The sequence below is a fragment of the Molothrus ater genome (assembly GCF_012460135.2).
Source record: "Molothrus ater isolate BHLD 08-10-18 breed brown headed cowbird chromosome Z unlocalized genomic scaffold, BPBGC_Mater_1.1 matZ_random_MA35, whole genome shotgun sequence".
Lineage (NCBI taxonomy): Eukaryota > Metazoa > Chordata > Aves > Passeriformes > Icteridae > Molothrus > Molothrus ater.
In genome coordinates, this window is record NW_023416471.2 from 1152203 (window position 1) to 1172918 (window position 20716).

General features: G+C 37.3%; 1 long non-coding RNA gene across 1 annotated transcript in view; it reads right to left on the reverse strand.

The window, feature by feature from the left end:
• Nucleotides 1-13553: 13553 nt before the first annotated feature.
• The window catches only part of LOC118699586 (uncharacterized), a 34833-nt gene continuing 27670 nt past the window's right edge, over nt 13554-20716 (reverse strand). The window contains exon 4 of the long non-coding RNA XR_004982100.2: nt 13554-20629. This is a non-coding gene — a long non-coding RNA (uncharacterized LOC118699586). The remainder of the gene's footprint in view (nt 20630-20716) is intronic.

Below are 20716 nucleotides of genomic sequence, written 5' to 3' on the forward strand. Positions count from 1 at the left end.
TATTGCCGTTATTTTCTATGAGTGAAAAAAAATCACAAATAACTAAAATGCAGCCTGTGAAGTTTGAATTTCAAAATAATGGTTTAAGTCTGTTTTGTCTGGGAAAAAACAAAGATAGGATTCAATGCAGTTTTTTATTCTTCATTCTAACATATCTTTTTGGATTCGCAATTTTTTTTCTTTTCTTTTTAAAGATAAACTCACAAATAAGTTTTTTTATTAAGCATTTCATTACCATGACCTTTTTACTACAAACATTTGGGGAGTGATCTCCAGCAAATGGGTTAGAGGAAATAAATAACTCTCCTCATCATTTCCCATGGTCTGCCAGCATGGTAAACCAGCTTCTGCAGATGCCCTCCTTGACATCAAAACACAGGGGCCTGTAGGAAATAAAAAAATGCCAGATATCTCCTGATACCCAGGAAAGTTCTGTGTGCTGTAGTAGAATTCTGTGTGCTTTGATAAGTGCCACTGTGCTAAATCAGAGTGGTGTGCAGGTTAACTTTGTGACCTTCCTGAAGTTGATTTGTTCCCCCATAGACTGTCTTTGACACAGCCTATAACACAGACTGTCAAAACTACTAAAGTAAATGACAGCAATATTTATTTTGCTTTTAAGTCATCCTTCCTCTGTGCTTGTCCTGGTTTAGGGCAAATTAGGAGGAGAATTTCCAAATTAGGGCCCCTCCAGTAAGCAAACCCCCACGCCCCCCCCTCCCCCCCAACTTGTTCGGGAAGGATTCCTCAGAGAGAAGTGGAAAGAACCTGTTTATTTAGTAGGCACAGCACCCCCCAACACACAAAATGAACAATACCGGGTGGCAACACTCTGAAAAGAGATGACAAATACAGAAAGTCTCTCTTGGGGGGTGGTCACTCTTTTCTCAGTCCCTCCGGCACTGGGGCAGCTGCTGCAGGCCACAGGGTGCAGACTCTTGGTGTTTCCCAGGTCCCAGTCCGGAGCAGGTTCGAAATGGTCAGAAAAAGGAAAGGAGAAACAGTCCAGGAAGAAATGTGGACAGTTTAGGTAAACTAGCTAATGAGCAAAAGCAAGCAGAAGCGAAGCAAGCAAGAGTGAGAGAGAGAAAAGCGAAAAGCAAAAGCAGAAAAAGCAAAAGCTGCAGTCTCTGTGTCCTGCCAGGCTGATAAGAAAACCAAAACAAAACATTCCCTCTTCAGAGCCAGTCTTAAAGGTACGGAACATAATAGCCAACATTAACAGAACACATGAATGGGGATACAAGTATCATAACGTCACCCTAGGACAGTGCTGCTCTCAGGTACCTTGGCAATCTCCTGTACAATTTCACATGCTTTATTTTTTCCATCAGCTGTGTGCAGGGTGTTTTTGTGTGAGGGAGTGCATTCTTTGCAGAGCCCCATTCTGTCACCCTGACATTTCACATGTGCTTTGAGTGCCTGGGCCTGGTTTCTAGAAACAATTTAGAACAGTTTTGTAGTCTCCTGCAGTTTGAATATCACTACTGTTATATATAACATATTTGGAGACACAGCAGACTTTGTTTAAGGGAATTGTTTTCAAAGCAGTATTATTCATATTAAAAACTAAAAGGAAATGCAATCTACCTGCATTTGAGGGGGAAAAAAAACCCAATCAAACCTAAGCCCTATCACACCACCACCACAAAAACAAACAAACAACAAACCTAAACCAAACCAACAAACTAAAACAAGTCAGCCTTCTCTTACTACTGCAGATGCAAATTCTAATGACAATTTTACAGGGCTTTAAAATCTTGTTTGTAGTTTTCTAAGCTTGAAAGCTGTCTCAGACAGGGTAGCCAGAAACAAAGCCTTACCTAAGGATGAAGGCAACAATCTGTAGGACAACAGCATGATGTTTTTTTGAGACAAAAGGGTTTCCAGAAGGCTATGGTTAGTTGTCTTTTTCATTCCTTCCATCTCAGTCCCTAATTCATTCTCAATCCTTTCTCACTGGCAATAGCAGATGGGGTATTTGTGGTAAACTTTTTTACATTAACTATTGTTCCTTGTTTCCATCGGCACAAAAGGCCTTTTGCTGCTCTGAGCAGCCTTCTGACTCAAGTAGATGCCCACTTCTTAGTGCCTAAGGCCAGCCCTAAGACATCCTGTTTCCCTCAGTCACACACTCTTTGTAGAGTCAATAATGATAAATCAAACAGTGCACTCAGATCATCTGAACTGAGAGGATACCAAAACAATAAAAATATCTTGAGGCAGTATGTTCTGATCACTGTCATCACTGAAGCAGTGGATGATCAGATTGAAAGTACAAGATGTGTCTTTAAAAGGGAACATTTATAGTTTTGTTATCTCAATGTCTAATACATAAAATCCTTTTCAAGAAAAATTGAAACATGTTTAAATTTAGATAACCACCTCTTCATGTATTGATTTCCTTGCCCCATATCAAAGAACACAGAATTCAATTTTTTTAAAGGTTATAAAGGTTATAAAATATACCTGGTTAAATAACTACAGTAGAGACTATCCTGTGTTCAGCATCTTCAGGCATCAGACCTACAAGGATTGTTTAGGTTTTCCACAGAGTATTGTTCAGGATCTCTGTGTTTACATTGATTTAACACCCTAAAATGTCTTTTGTACTAATTGCAAGTGCATAACCTCATAATCTGTAAGTCAGGGTAAAATCAATGAGTGCCTTTGCTTTAACTTTTGGTATTCCCATGTCTTTTTCCTCCCAGAATACAGTCACTTATTACACCTTAAACTGATTAAACACTTAATAGACTCCAGATATATTTTTGTCTTGGTAATATTCATCTACTAGGCATTATATAATGATTTTTGATTTCCCAGCACAAGGCTGAAGGGAGCTAATGTATAAATTTTTCAATCCTTTTAAAAAATTTTTTAAAAACACCAAAATGGTAACTAACATCAGCTGAAAATATCAGAAGACAGGCTAAAAAACACACAAGTAGTTTCTTGTATAATGATAGTCAAAGTGTTATCCCAATGCTGTGAAGACTGTGTACCAGGAAAAGGGCTTTTGAAATCCAGAATCTCACCAACATTCAGAACTATAAAATCCATCTGCAAGCTAGATATTGTCTTTTTAACCCTCAATACAATCTAGTTTGATCCCACTGAAGGAAATAACAGACATGGATTCTCTGTCATGATTCAAGATCATTCTAATTTGAAGTAGAGTAGTATGTCAAATGTAGGACTAGTGGCCCAGTGGCTTTATTTGTGCCTGTCTGTGCACTAGAATGTACATAGGGTATAAAGAAGGTAGTATTTGTACAGTAGTCTGATAAATAACAACATTTTAATCTCTCATCAACTATGACCAAAGGCCAAACACTTCTGTTATTGCTTTTGTGTCATCAGAAGTTACATAATTATGTCTGTGCATAGGAATTACTGTATGTGCACCCAACAGATACTCACCACAATGCTCCCATTGTGAAGAGAGTTAAAAATCCTGTGACACTAAAAACATGTTAATAAATCCTACCTGTAGCTGTATCTGTGTGATAGCTTTTGGTGGGTCCATTTTACAGGTGAAAAGACCCAGAAGAGAAAGCAGAGTGGCTTCACATGCTGCACTGACCCTCCAGGAGTGGAGGAATTCTAGTAACTGTCCTTTAGTGCTTGTTACTGCACACCCCACAGCAGGGCAGCACTGCAGCCTCCACTACAGAGTGTTAGCTATGGCATTCTCCAATTTGCTTGGCTCACTGCAGAGTAAGAAAGGTACTTTATTAAGTAAAGAGTAACTTCAGCAAACCATGTGAAAATTTTCACAAAGAATAGAAGTCTGATTCATATTCATACAACAAATCCTGGGATAGCAGAATTACATTTAACTGTAAAGAAACTAAATCCTTTACAATGGAAAACACAAAGGAAACCAAATAGTTTTGATTCTCATTCTATTTCTCAAAGAAAATTAATCTTTGAAAATCAGAGGGCTTGGAATTATAGAATTATTAATATGATACTCATAATCAGATGCCATTTAGTGTTTCCTATCCAGTATATTATGGCAGGAAGATCTACTGAGGGGAGGATATGAAACATATTAACGTGTGGAAGGTTGCACAGATAGGCTCAGGCACAATGCAAATAGGGGAGCAAAGGGAAAAAATGGGGAAGAAACCAGAGCATTCTGTCATTTACTGTCTCACCTAGCTTAGAGTGGGCAACATACTGTGCTTTTGTCTAGCAATGAAGGATTCTGGTCAAGTTTTAGACGTCTTTGTTCTCACCTTTTGTATGGGTATACAGAGTAAATACAGAAAAATACATGTATGTGTGAAGTGGAACAACTTTGAATATCAAAATTATGAGATATCTTCAGTAGGTTTTTTTGTTTTACAGTTTTGTGACCTTTATGGAGGGGCTTCACAGCTGAGTTAATAGAAGAAATAACAATTGATGATTTTCGAGTGTATCCATAGCAAGGAAGAAGACAAGGCTGTCAGCATGGAAACAGATTAGAAAATATACATGAAAATTTTTGTAAGCTAGACTACGTGCATAAGTAGATGTGTATACCTACCTTATTAAATTTCTGTAAAACTATTGCCAATTGTATTGACAATTAATTGGTTTGCACCAATGAATATAATAAATTATTGTGAAGTAGTTAATGACTTAAGGTCATGCTTTATTTAGAGTATATAAGCTGGAGAACATGCAGAATAAAAAACTTTTTTCTTCTTAGAGCCTGATCACGTTGTATGTATGTCACGTCCACCCTAACGGTGACATTTGGTGCTACCTGATGTGATGGAACTGCCAGGTGAGAGGCAGTGAGGTCAGAGCCCATTGAAGCTGAGAGCAGCGGGGTGCAGCTGCCAGTCTGGACCTGATTTTGACACCTGGAAAAAAGGTGAGGTGCTGGGAACAATGGGAAATAATTTAACAAGCAAAAACCAGATTGTTTTATCTACATGGAAAACTTTCTTAAAAAGAAAAGGAGTTAAAACAACGGACTATGCTCCGCGTAATATTTTAATATGGGCAAAATCTCAAAATTTTAAGACTGATGTAACTACTGCTTTTAGTGCTAGAACTTAGTTGGAGAAACACTCTGGGAAGTAATTCAGACTGAGGATAAAGCAGCTGCAGATCTATCTCCTACTTGGAGGTGGCTTTATAACACCTTAAAAGAGTGGAAAGCAGAGCAGGATGAAAAAGACTTAGAGGAAGTAAAAAGGGAATCAGAAGAGGAACTCAAAGTTGGTGGGGAGCAGCAGAGGGGAGAAGCTCAGCCTGCTGGAATTTTTTCTGCAGAGATTTTTGCTGGGTCTGTTGCTACGGGAAATGGGCAACATGTTGATAATGCTTCGTATTTGTCTGCAAAAGGCTTTAAATCCACATACCCCTCCCCCATAGAGCAACTAGCTGAACTTAATGTTAAATCTAACTCTGAGTCCTCGGCATGGCAGCTGGCTAAGATAACCTTAAAAAAGAAACATATTGAGCCATCCACTCCTTTGCTTGCTTCTGATTCTGAACTGCACAAACACATGGAAGTATTAACTCTTTCTCTTCCTTTGTCTTCTGATTCTGATAGTGACAATGAGGAAATTACAGAGATTAAAAAGTCTGAATTAATGCATACTTACTGTTTGTAAGACTAGTAATAGAGATAAGTTTAGTGTTTCAAAACTTTGCCTTCTGATAATGTTATTATAACTGTTCATCAGTCTTTTTGGTGTTGGCAATGTGTTAAAAGGAAAGCAGTTGAGACAGGAGAATGGGATTTAGTGGAAAAAATAGGCCCACCAAAGGACTCAGATGTTATTGATATAGATGTTGCTAATAGTAAAATGGCTTTTCCTGTGTTTAAAGCAGTTCCTAATTCAAGACAAAATGATAGTCATAAAGTTTTTGCATGGAAAATTGTGTAATATCTTCAGTCTAAAGTAGATAATTTGGTATTAATTCTGCGGAAGTAATGCAATTAATTCATATTATTAATACAGATGTGCTGTCTCCTAATGATATTGTGCATTTGGCTACAGTTTTGTTTCAACTAGTACAATGTGGAGTATTTCAAAACAATTGGAAGCAATTAGCTGAGCGAACAGCTTTAAATAATATGCAACTACCTCAGCAACACCCTCGTCATGGTGTAAGAGTTGATGTTTTGCTTGGTCAAAGACCTTTTTCTAATCCAAATTTACAGGCACAGTAGGATCCCCTAGTTTTAACACAGGCTCAACAATTAGGTATGAGTGCTATAACTAAAACAATAGAAATAGCAGCTCCAAAACCAACATATGTCACTATAAAACAAAATCTTAAAGAGCCTTTTCTCCAATTTGTAGAAAAAATTGCTGCAACAATTGAAAAACAGGTAGAAGATAAAAATTTAAGAGAAATTCTACGTAAACAATTAGCCAGAGAAAACACAAAGATTTTCAAAAAATTACTGAAGCACTGCCAGGAGATCCCTCTGTCCCTGAGATGATCTCATCATGTTCAAAAGTTGGCACAGTTTAACATAAAATAACTGCATTAGCAGCAGCTCTAAAATCTCCACCAAAATGTTTTTCCTGCAGGGAACAAAGTCATTTATGATCACAGTATCCTAAAAATGTTGAACAGAAAGTGAAGTCTAAAATGAATCTTACTTGTAATAGATGTAGTAAAAATAGCACTTTGCCAAATAATGTAAATCAAAATATCATGCAAATGGACAATTATTACAGGGAAATGAGAAAAAGAATGTGGAAAGGCGTGTGTGAACACAGATACCTCAGCAACCACAAGCCCTTCCATCACTGCAAAGTTATCCATTTGTGAACAATACTCAGGGGCAACAATTAGCTCAACAGAGATTGATATACCCACTGCAGACACAGTAACTATTAATACTCACGATGCTGTTAAAGTACCTTTACAAGCATAAGGACCTATTGATAAAAGTCTCAGTGCTCTTTTAATTAGAAGATCTAGTGCTACTTTAATAAGACTTAATATATATATTAAGGTAATTAATGCTAATTACACAGAATAAATTTGTGCTATGATTTCAACTAATTATCCACCAGTTACTATACCTAGAGACTCGTCTTGCTCAAATTGTTCCTTTTTTGAGTTGTGTTCCCAAAACAGAAAATTGACTATGTTCCACTAAAAACTTCAGATCTACTGAGATGCCTCAAGTTTACTAGACAAAACGAGTGACAGCTCAGTGACCTACATTGACGTGCACCTTGACTTCTGAGAATGCAAAACCTCGACAAATAAAATTGAATGATCTGTTAGACACAAGAGCTGATATTACAATTGTCTCTTTATACTCATGGCCACCACAGTGGCCAGTGCAAACAAGTGACACTGGAGTGGTTTAGCTAGGAGACACCACAGTAGATAGAATTTCACTTAACAATATTTTGATCACAAATCCTGAAGGATAGACAGCAACTATAAGGCCATATATTACCTCTGCTCCTTTGAATCTATGGGGTTGAGTTTACCTTAGTCAATGGGTAAAAAAATTACCACAGATTTTTAACAGGGTTCACTGTGTTACAAAGTATTCAGCAACCCACTCTTGCTTTAACCTGGTTGCCCACCAAACCTATGTGAGTCAATCAATAGCCTCTGACTGATGAAAAATTAATTGCCCTACAAACGTTAGTTCAAAAACAATTAGTTGCAGGTCATATAAAACTTTCATGCAGTCCATAGAACACTCCTGTGTTTGTTATAAAAAGAAATCTGGTAAGTAGAAACTTATACATGATTTAAGACAAATTAATGCTGTAATGGCTACCATGGGAGCTTTACAGCCTGGTTTACCAGCCCCTACTATGATTCCCATGGACTGGAAAATTACTGTAATGGCTTAAAAAAATGGTTTTTTTTACAGCTGAACATGACAAAGAAGAATTTGCATTTACAGTGCCCACAATTAACCATTGCAAACCAACACAAAAATATCAATAGAAATATCTTCCCCAAAGAATCAAAAATTCTCCTACTATTTGTCAGTGGTTTGTAACACAAGCATTGTTTCTGGTAAGAGAAAAATTTCCTGATTACTATTGTTATCATTACATGGATGATATTTTATTAGCAGCCAAAAAACAAGAGCAGTTGACTAAGTTGCAATCTTTTGCTATAACTTCTTTAAAAAGTTATAGCCTGTGTGTAACTCCAGAAAAAAATTCAAACTGTTGAACCTTGGAAATAGTTAAGTCTCATTGTGTCTCAAAAACAAGTGAGACCTCAAAAAATTCAATTACAAAACAAGGTTGAAAATTTAACTAATGTACAAAAATTAATGAGATCAATTAATTGGATAAGACCTTATTTGAAACTTACTAATTCACAATTAGAACCTTTTAGAAATATTGAAGGGGTCAGACAATCCTACTAATGTCCATGTGCTGACCCCAAAAACTCTTTCTGTTCTTGAAAAGGTTGAAAAAGTTCTCTGTGAAAAATTTATTTCTCACATTGATCTGACACAAATAGTGCAAGTGTTCATTCTGATTGACAAAATGATTCCTTTTGGAATTCTTATGCAATGAAATGATCAGTTGTTGTTTTACCTGTCCAAAATTAGTGCTTTGAGTAGTATCTTGCCAACAATTATCAGTTGCAAATGACTATGACTACTTTCATAAGTGTCTTATCACTCACCAAGTCACCCCTTCTTAAAATTTTTTCAAGAAATACCTGTTAGTCAGAAACAATTGAACATGGAAAGTCCTCTTGATGGACCAACTGTTTTTACAGATAGTTCTGAAAAAACAGAAAAAGCTACAGTTACTTAGAAAGTCAATAGTGATTGACAACATCTGATCAAATTTCAAACAAGATCACCTCAAATTGTTGAATTGCGAGCCATGACAACAGCTTTTCAGTTGTTCCCTCAAGCTGTGAACATTGTTACAAATTCTACTTATGTATCAAATTTGACCAAAAAGTTATATAAAGTTGTTTTATCTGAAATCCATCATTGTTCTTTATTTGAGGTGTTGTTGAAATTGTAAAATACAATCCAGCAACGCACCAAACCATATTTTGTACTGCACATTTGCAGTCACACTTCTTTACCAGGATTTTTCACTGAAGGGAACGCTGTAGCTGATGCTCTTGTTGCCAATGCTGCTTTAATAATTCCTAATCATAGACAACAAGCAATTTTGTCTCATCAATTTTATCATCAAGGAGCTCAAACTCTGCAGTTGCAATTTAGCCTTAATAACATTGATGCTCATTCAATTGTCGCTGCATACCCTAATTGTCAAAATTCACATATTCCTGTATATTATGGAATAAATCCCAGAAAGTTGCAAGCTTTACAACTCTGGCGGATAGATATTACTCAAATTACTGATTTAAAAAAACTGAAACATATACATATGTCAATTGATACCTTTTCTCATACTATTGTTACAACTGCACATGCAAGTGAAAAAACTGAAAATGTTATTCATCGCTTTCAAAAGACTTTCTCTGTTTTAAGAATGGTTCAACAAATTAAGACTGACAATAGTTCTGGTTATGTTTCTCAGAAAACAAAGCATCTTTTCGCTGCTTGAAATGTTGTACATAGTACAAGTATTCCTCATTCTTCCACTGAACAAGCTATTGTTAAATGTGCTCATAGCACATTGAAACATCAACTTCCAAAACAAAAAAAGAGAATGCAAGGAGAATCCCCCCAGGGACAACTGGACTAAGCAGTTTATGTGCTGAATTTTTTACCCTATAGAAAGACAACTTCTTTACCTCCTTTTTTTTCTCATTTTTCCTCCTTAATTTCAAAAAATTTGAGTTGCAGAAGCCTGTTCAGGTGCAAGTGAAAGATCTAATTAGTGGTCAGTGGAGTGGTCCTGTAGATTTAATAACCAGGGGGAAAGGATATGCTTGTGTCTTTACAGAAAATGGACCACATTAGATACCTGCTCGTTGTGTTAAGCCTTAATGTGGAGCGCACTGGAAGGAACAGAAGATTTCACCGCAACCAAAGAAGAACATGTGGGTGACACTAGCTGAGGCTACACATCAGGACATACTGTGCCTGTCACTTTCCTCCTAAGAATCCATTCTCTAGGCGTCTTGTCTACCTTGATAACTAGCCTTGTCCTTCACAAGCTTTTAATTGTAAACCACTGAATCCTGTACACAATGTAGATTTCTGGGATAGTATCTATGTACACTTGCCTCAGGTTTCCGTTGAGCCACAGGAGCTAGAATTGCCAAGATCATTGCAAATAGATGCTTGTGTAATGTTTAGATACAAAAGGAAAGACAAGACAACAAGGAGGGAGTCTCAAGATGTAAATGCAATGCTAGACATTTACAAAAATGCAAGCTTGTCGTGTAACTACACCTCACGTCATGTGTCATGTGCATTTGATGTGTCTTTGCAGCTACTGAGAGGCGTGTTTTTAATCTATGGTGATTGTGCTTGAGTTGGTATTAAAAAAAATAAGAGGGAGGTCCCTGCCGTTTGGGGCGGTTGACTCTAATGACACCCAACATAACAACGATGCATCAAAAACCAAGAAACAAGCAATCACTTCAACATAAATTTGCTTCTCAATGCTGGGATGAGGTAGCTTTTTGGGGACCTAGTTCTATTGCTTCTGCATCAATTTCTACACCTAGAGTAGCTTCAGCTCATACTCTATCTTCCTTAAATAAGCTTAGTTGTTAGCTTGTTAAGCAAAACAATGACACATGTGTGACTTTAAGTAAGTTACTGCTAGATGTAAACAGCATTAGGCATGCAACACTGCAAAACAGAGCAGCTATAGATTTCTTATTGTTATCTCATAGTCATGGATACCAGGAATTTGAAAGTATGTGTTGCATGAATTTATCAGATCACAGTGAATCAATCTAGAAAAACATTGCAAACTCAAAAGAAAGAATCAATCACTTACAAGTAGATGACAAATAGAGATAGCTGAATAGTTTTTTCAAAAGCAGGAGCATCACTGGGTAGCTTAAGACCTTGTTGAAGACTAGATTTTTAATTTTGTTAGTGATTGTAAATATTGCTCTGTGTCTCCCTCATCTGCTTGGATTTTTGCACCAAGCCCTGTAAAAATCCTTGTCAGCTGTGTTTGTTGCTCAAATACAAAAAGGGCGAAGTATGGAGGGGCTTGACAGCTGGCTTGCAAGCAAAGCTGAGTTAATAGAAGAAATAACAATTGATGATTTGTGAGTGTATGCATAGCAAGGAAGAAAACAAGGCCATCAGCATGGAAACAGATTAGAAAAGATACATGAAAATTTTTGTAATCCAGACTACATGCATAAGTAGATGTGTATACCTGCCTTACTAAATTTCTGTAAAACTTTTGCCAATTATATTGCCAATTGTATTGACAATTAATTGCTTTGCACCAATGAATATAATAAGTTATTGTGAAGTAGTTAATGACTTAAAGTCACGCTTTATTAAGAGTATATAAGCTGGAGAACATGCAGAATAAAAAACTTTTTTCTTCTTAGAGCCTGATCACGTGCATTTGTCACATACGGCCTAATGGTGACAGACCTTTGTGTCTTTCTACTTTTTCTTCATCTTACAGAGTTTCTTGTAATAAGGGATGTTATGCATCTACTGCAGTATGTGGGCTAACAGCTTGATTTGACTGCATTTGACTGCATAAATCCTACTGTGAGAGATGAACACTCTGAAAACTTTTTTGAAACCCTGAATACTAAAAATGAGTATTTTACCACATGAGTGGCACACTATACCTTCAGGAACAAAATACTTCTTAAAACTTTTCTAAAAGTACTTCTAAAAGTGTGTTGTAGAGCTACAGTAGGCTGGTGTGACAAAGATGGGATGCAGGATATCTCATGTGAGAATATCTTTTTTACTACCATACCTTCCTTAGTCTTACGCCATTGCAGTCTTTTGTTACAAGCAACAAATATTTTTATTCTTTGTGGGAAAGCAGAGTAGTTTTGTTTTTTTTTTTTTTTTTGCTCGTGTCTGTAAATCTACAGCTAATGTTTCAAAAAACAGAACAGATGCATCCCTTGATGGAGAAAATAACCAAAGTATTTCACTATACACACTTTGCTCTTTCATTTAAGCGCTAATAGTTGTAAAAACCAAAATTATTAAGGGCATAATAACTGGATGAATTTTGCTTTCACACATGAAGCTGACAATAGGATGTAATATGTAATTGCATACAATAACCTCATACATAAAAAAAAATCTTTACAGATGGGAAAATTTACTTCTTCTGGGTCAGTGATAGTCATAGTGAATGGTCTGTCTGATAGACCCAGTAATTTCGTAACTGCCTTTTTAGAGAAGAGAAATTAAGAAAATCCCTTTCTTTCAGCATTTTTTTTCTACATGTCCATTCTATGATCATTACATCATAGTATCATTGAATGATTGCTCAGTAAATTTTAGTCGCTGTTGTTGCTACCTGTAGCTTCACTATTTGCACACAATACATTATTGATGAATAGAAGTAAATGGTCTGAAAATCAAGCACTAGCCGCACTATCAGCTCTATCTTTTCTCAGCATCACATACAGAGACTTAGTGATTTGGGTGTTCTCTACACATGCCCCTATGTAGTGCATCTCAAGATTTTTCAGATAAAGCCAGTTACAGAAGAAAAATACATTTGCTTTTAGAAGACACTTGGTGAAATCTTGTTTCCTCCTGCATAGATCCATTCCAGGAATTTGATCAGAATTTCATGGATTCATAACCTTTCACCTAGGTGGAAATACATATTTGTGATTTGATACAGTAGATGGGATATGGAGTCTAGAAGACACAATAATAAAGGACCCTCAAGCAACAACTATTTACTTGTTCAGACATTGGTTTAGAAAAGCAGGCAAAGGGCCTTGTAGGCATCACGCTTGAAAATGCAAGTGATTCAGAACATATTAGATCAACTGTATTGTGCAAAAGTGATTTAGAATACAATACGTCTATGTACAGAAACCTTGTGGCTTTTAAAGTGTGGTGCAACAGTAAATCTGCATTCTATTATTTCCACATTGCACCCTCTAGGCCTTAATAATGACTACAGAAACTAATTCCAGATGATTAAAAGTTTGTGAAAATGCACATATGTGGCTGCTGCTGGCAGCAACAGCCATATACCTGTCCAGCTGAACTACAGTGCCACATACATGATATTAAATTGCTTAGGTCTCTAAAAAATGTCAAAAAATAAAAACTATCAGGTGAAACAACCAACTTTGTTGTTGTAAAGATCTGATATGAAAAACATCCTCAAGATCCTATTAAGCTCCTCTACTGAATAAGGAGTTGCACTTAATCTTGTCCACTGACACAGCAGACAAATGCGGCTCTTGAAGTGCACAGTGTGCTGCTGCTGCCCTCTTAGGTCAAGTAAACATAAATAATTGCATATATGCTGTAGTTTCTCTACATTTTCTCAAAGAGTTTTCTATACAAGCTATTAAAAACTGATTATAATAAGAGGCTTGCCTAATGTAAGCTGATGCAACAAGAAATCCAGTCTATTACATGACCTATGAAAAGGTAAGGCTTAGTTTAAGGATATGAGACAATAAGAAAAACAGAATTTTTTCAGTAATTTTATTGGAACTTGTTAGACAGCAAGGCATAAAGTGTGAGAACAAAAATACAGTTAATACCTGTAAAACCTGAAGAAATATTATCAGGGAGAAAAAAGGTTCAGTCCCCCACCATGCACTTCAGGATGACATACAACTCAGTAACCTTGGTTGGCCATGAGGTGATTGCATGAAAACTGCAGCAAGGATAAGTTATCACCACTTTCCATTCCTTCAACCTTTGTTAAGAGACCTGATTAATCTTTGGTCATTTGCTCCTTTCTTTAAATTTTGTCAAAGACTCAGATATTAGAATTTTAATGGCTGCTGATAGATGTCCTTTGAAACTGCATTGCATAGAGGTTTATTTTGACCTAGACAAATGCTTTCCATTTTCACTTGGCTGTTCACCTCTGCATCTTTGAATTGAGCTCAGCCAGACACAACAGGGAAAGCAGAACAGTTAAGTCACTAAATATAAAAGGATGAGGTCTTGTCCTCTTGCTCACTATTCAAGAACTTAATATCACAAGGCCACAGAGGCACTGTGGGGTCTAAATCACTGTAATTACTGAACATACAAAAGCTGTAAGGCTTGTTGCTTTCAATGGTTTCTGATGACTTCTAAATTGTAGAACAAAAACACAGAATGATATAATAATTTACTTTGCAAAAGACTTCTAAAATAATCAAGTACACCCATTTACCCAGCATTGCCAAATCCACCACTAACCATGTCCCTGAGTGATGCATTTACACATCCTTTAAATACCTCCAGTGCATGGCAAATTGATAAAGGAATCCAGCAAATTCATCTACAGTGGGTGTTTGAAGATTTTCCAGGTGCAAGTCCTTACTGCATCACCCTTAACTGTGTATAGAATAGGTGTCATGCTAGGAAGGACAATCTATCCCTGATCATGAAAGCACTGAAGGACAAACGCACATTTTAAGCCGGGGACAAGATAATGTGAGATTATATGGTTTCATAGTAGAAAGAAAGACAAAGTGTGGTTTAGCTCCAGTATCCTCACATGGAAAGATTCTGCTTAGGGAGAAGTAGCCCTGGCAATTATATCTATTTATTCTTGGCAGTTACATATCACATACACTTTAAATTCAGACTGCAAAGGAAAAGCTGATTGACCTGCGGCAACTTATTAAAATTATTGAAGTCCTGTGTTTCTTTCACTACTCTGTGCCAGAAATACAAGACTTCTGGAGAGTCTTTCCTTAAAATTAAAAAGTCATAAAAGATCTGACTAAACATTTCCCAACTTGTTCAAAGACTTAAAGTACCTGAAATCTACTGTTTGTTTATTGAACATAAACAAATGAAGGAAAATATCTCTGAAGAATAGCTAAGATTCAAAAGAAATAACACTTTCAGAATGGCACCCATGTTTTCTGGAAAAATAACTGGAGTAATGACCTGAAAGCTTACCTGTGTCTCTCTATATAACTTGGCTATTTAATAAAATATATAAAGAGTCCATTCTATCCTTATGCAACAATCTTTAGATTATCACCAAAACAGTACTATTGCTAATATTATTTAAAACTGCAAATTAAAGAGCAAATACAAATCTACATGTACTGTTTGTTTATTGAGTTTAAAAAATATCTGTTCACTTAATACTCCTTCTCTCAAAACTCTGTATTTGTTAAAGGCACAACTCCACAACTCCAAATTCAACTCCTGTGGTCAGAGTGGAATTTTTCAAGTGCTGAAGTCTTTTAAATGTTTTTGTTTGAGCAAAATCATAGAACATAGCTCTTGAGGACCCCAAGGAGGTAACAACACAACAACCAAAAATTTTGTTACAAGAATTTGGCATTGGGGGTTTGAAGATATTTGGTCTCTCCCTGCCTATAGCAACGGGGGTTTGAAGAATATGTTTAGTCTCTGTCTAAAGTTGTTTACCCCCTGTCTCGCCATAGCAGTTATGATAATTCCAAATTTTTCCCTGTCTACCCTCAAAGATCCTGTCCTGTAGATTGTCTGTCATAATTTGTTACACCCCTTTGTCCAGAAAATTCGCTGTCAGTTATGATTTTTCCCTTCTGCCATTGGTCTGTGACTTTCCTGCTCCAGGTTATGTTTACATTTGTCACCCGAGACCCCTCCTATCCAGCAACTGATTCATTAGATGGTCACCTTCCGGGATTTTACCCTCTCTCAATAAAAGCTGCTGTTTTTGTCTGTTTCCCGCTCTTTTGCCACTGCCACCTCTTTGAGCTGTCGACACCCGCACTCCGCTGACATCCACCCAGCGCAGCGCTGTGGTTTGCAGCTTCGACAAATACCTGCGTGCCGCGGCCCCACTCCTGCCCCGCTGCCGCAACCCTTTGCCGCTACCCATGCGGCTCTGTCCACGCAGCGCTGTCTGCACGGTGCTGCTCCCGCCGCGGGAAAGAATAACTCCTGTGTCGTGCTGCTGATTCCAGGTGGCGCCGCCCCGGCACCGCTTCTGCTTGGGAAAGAAATAAAGCTCGAAGAAGCAAGCAGAGTCCTTCCTTTTTCCTTTGCTCCGAATCCCTCGACGTTGGCTCCACATTTATCAGCCGCTCCTGGTGGTCCAGGATCCCACCCAGTAGCTGAACCGTGATCCTGCCCTGCCGGCGGCTGAGTCGGGACACGGTCCCTCCTAGCACATGTGCCAAAAGCGAAAGGGGACCGGTGCCACCGCTCCTTCTGCGATCGGGTTGCAATGTGACAAGAATGTGCAAGATCTTGAGTCATTATTTGGGAAACTATTAAAATTTTTCAATGACACTCTCTAGAATTTTATAATACAGCTGTGAATAGAACAAAAGTAGAGAAAAGGGAAAAATGAATGGACAATTTGCTCAGGAATATTTATGAATTTCCAATTTTTCTGGGTGATATAGAAGAAAACACCAGAGGTCAATCTCAGAGGCCAATCACGCTGAGTGCTTGTCACTAAGGAGAACTCAGAATGGCTGCTGCACTGTCAAAGAAAAGAGCAGTCTTTTCCACAAAAGCATGTTTCAAGTCAAACAAAACAATGCAATATGTCTAGTGTTATTTTTGTCAGAAAGCATGCACTTTTCTGAAAAAGAAGCAAAACCATATTTTGAATATTATTTACAATATTTTTCTCTTGCTTTTCTCAACATGCTTTTCATCTCTCTTTCATTGTTAGTATTCATTTGGTTTTGATATTTATTTCTGCTTGTCCAGTTGAGGTATCTGGGCAACATTTTATACTTTTCTATGTATTTATAAAATCCTATACATTCTGAGAAGATTTATTTATTATAGTGAAGAATTCAACTGCTTTTGGGGTTACATTTTGGGCAGATCAGATTTTCAATGCTTTCTTTGGTACTCTATAGCCCTGTGTTTGACAGCTCCACCTACATCACTTTCTAAATTATCACCTGTAATTTTTATTGTGCTGGAAATACAGAAAACTCTGATATGAAGCTTCTTTTAGAGCTACACAAATCTTTCATATTCTGCTATTTAAATTTCATTAAAGAAAGGATAGAGTTCACATTACATTCTTCTGTTGAAATTTCAACCTTTCAACTATTACAAGCATCTTCTGATTTTACATAATTTAACAAAGCATTGATTTTATCATTATGCATTTGTTCTGCAATATCTTATGTATATGAGGGCTTAAAACCACTGGTTCAATATTGACCATAAAGAAAAAGCTCTATTGTATCAGAATCTTACTCAGAATATGAATCAGATTTCCACAACTCTGTAACATAAATAACTGCTTTCAATGCATCCAACTGGCACATCTTTGTGGCATGTATACATTACCAGTCTCTGGTCAAATTATAGGACAAAGTACTTTTATTACATCATTGGGATTCTGATCTACCTCCCTTTATTGCAAATAAATTGAACTTTATCAAATAATTGTAGCATAAATCTGAACCATGTTTTATGAATCAGAATCAGGCTTACTTCTACAACAGGATGATACCGTCCTTTGCAGATTGTTTCATATTATTTGCTTCAAAGGCTTCAGCTAGTCATTTCTCATGTGCTCCACAGTCCTGCACTTCAGTGTAATCTTCATTTTTCACTTAACCTGTCCTATTAGATATTTTTTTCTATTTATCTGTACAATAGAAAATCAGCTAGACTATATGCTGTAACTATTTCTTAATAGGGAAATATAAATCAGTGCCTTCCTGGCTTTTGTACTCACGCAAGTGGAGAAGTCCAACTTACTGAACTTAAAATGTCACACGAAGTCATTTCCTGACTTATTGGAATGCATATGGTCTATTACTAGTATCAGCCAAAAGCAGGTTGATAGAAGGCTTTCCTTCTAGTGTTTAATTATGTGTCTATGTTTTAATTTTTTGGGTGTGTTTAAATTTTAAATTAATCTTCATTGTGCATACAGAAGTACAGAAGTACTCAGCTGTCAGATGAAATCAAATTTTGTGACCTCTTTGAAGGTTTGTATGCATCACAGACTTTTATGTAGCCCCAAAATTGCAGTGCTTGATATTGACTTTGATATAAAATTTGTGGAATGTGTTTTAGTGTAGCCACTTCAAGATCTCTCATTTACTGATGCGAATAGTTCTAGGCCAAATTTAGATAATTTGACATAGAAGTATCCCATTAATTTAGAAAAACATTTATTTTGATGTCAAGCAACTGCATACATCAGTTATTTAGGCTCATATGTTTAAATTTATAAGAAAAAGGTAATTTGAATAATTCTGTCACCATTATCTCTAGGTTAATTTTGCATTTGCTTCTGATCCATCTTTTGCTGTCTTGCTTCATTTGCAAGTATTTGTTCTTGCAAAATCTTCAACATCCCTTTGTTAGCTGGGCTACCATTACCTATCAGTGCTATTTCCCAGCTGGTTTTTAAAATCACTGGGGGTGCTTTGGAATTTCTGGTGTCAGATATGCTGAAGCCTGACTGTTAACACACAGCTTAAATGTGTTCTAATGTTCTAGTGACAAAAATAGAATTGGAGAAATAGAGAGGGAGGAGGGGCGGGAAGTACCCTCAGTGTTTTCTTGATTAGTAAGAGAAAAATATTTATAGAGCAGGTGTACATACTTCTGCTTTAACAGTGTATACACTAAATACTGTGAATATTTCTTAACAAGGAAAAATAAATCAGTGTCTTCCAGGCTTAGATGACACCTATGCGATATATTAGGTAGAGATGGCTGACAAATGAATTAAACCCATTAGTATCTGTTCATTCATATTGTTTTTCTATTAGTCTATTTCTTGGCACAGTTTTGGTCCATACCAGCTAATATGTTTGAAAGACATGCGACACAAAACAGGGAGGAGTGGTTGGTAGACAAGTTGTTAATGCTGTAATTCAAAGGGACTAGGAACGGCTGGAGAAAGGAGCTAACAGAAAGCTCATACAATTCAACAAAGGGAAACGAAAAGCCTTGCACCTGGGGAGGAACAACCTCAGGCAATAGAAAACACTGCGGGCTGACCTGTTCTTTGCAGGGCTGCTAAGAAAGCACTAGCAGGCTGTCTTGGCAGACAAGAAGTAGATCATGAGCCAGCAAAATATTGTCATGGTGAAACTGGCCAGCAGTGTGCTGTCAGAGCATCACCAGCAGTGTGAGGGAGATCATCTCTCTTCTACTCAGCAGAGGAGGGCTATGAAGCTGATTAAATAACAGGAGTATGTCTCATGAGGAAAGCCTGAGGGACAGGGGACCTTTTGGATAAAAGAAGGCTTGGCAGGAGATCTTATTACTACCCAACGAGAAGGTATAAAGAAGACGGCGTAAGGCTTTTCTCACTGACAAGAGACAATAAGCAAAATGACATAATGAAATTCCATTGGGAGACAAGAAATCTGCTGTTGTTTTTGTTGCAAGCATCATTAAATTCTGACACAAGTTCCCCAGAGAGGTTTTAGAATCTCAGTTCTTGGAGCTATTCAAAACATGACTAGACACAGCCCTGACAAACTTTCTCTTGCTGACCTTGCGGAGCAGGGTGTTTGGACTAGATAACATCTCATGAGGTCTACTTTCAACAATGTGATTTTGTGAAGTACAGTTTAGGGAAGTATCAGCGATGAAGAGAGATGGGGAGACTCTGAGATGGTTGAATAAATCCAAATATATTGTGGAGTAAAAATGCTTATATCCTATTTTAGGAAGACCAGTGATGTTTTACTACAATGATTGGGTTAATCATCACATAAACAAACTTATACATTTTACATCTCTTGCTTGCAGACTTTGATGTAATTTTCTTTTTCTGGTAAGTCAGTCTGATTTAATCTTCTTGCAATCTTGATTTAATCCTCAAAGTTCTGTTTGCTCTTGCCAAAGCATCCTGTTATCAAATCTCTTATGCTAGCCAGGTCCAAAGTCCATCATTTGTCTTGTGGGTCCCAATAGGGAAGTATAACAGATCCTCCTAATGGGCTGTGTGTATGAAACAGCACTACATTAGGCTATTTCACCTCTCTGTAGTCCTTTACTAGTATGCATTTGCTATATCCAGTACATCCCTATGTATGGGAATGGAACATCCCAGGTCAGGAAATTAATGCAATAAAATTATCAACCTGGAGGGCAGTAGTGCAGTAAAAAGCACTTATCACTAATGAATGTCTCAGCCTCTCTCCAGAATCCCTGGAAAACTGCTTGGCAGAAAAGAATCTGGAGGTGCTGGTTGACAGCTGCCTGGACATGAACTAGCAGTATGTCCAGTGCAGAAATACTGTGTCTTTCCAATTTCTTTCCAGCAGTAAAATTATATTAAAAAAAAAAATTCTGTCCAGCAGGACCAGGGTGATGACAATCCCTTGTATTCAGCACTGGTGAAGCCATACCTTGAATTCTGTGTTCAGTTTTGGGCCTCTCATGACACAAAGCACACTGAGGTGTTGGAAAGAGTCCAGGGAATGGCAATGGAGCTGGTGAAGAGAACACAAGTCTGATAGGAGCAGCTGAAGGACCTGAGAGTGTGTAGCCTGGAACAAAGGAGATTCATTGTGGGGACCTTGTCACACTCCACAACTGTCTGAGAGGAGGTTGTAGCCAGATGGGAGTCAGTCTCTTCTCCAAGGTAATAGGCTATGGAACAATAGGAAATGGTTTCAAATTTTGTTCTTCTTGGAAAGGGTTGTCAAGCACGAACAGGCTGTCATATGGTTGGCTCAC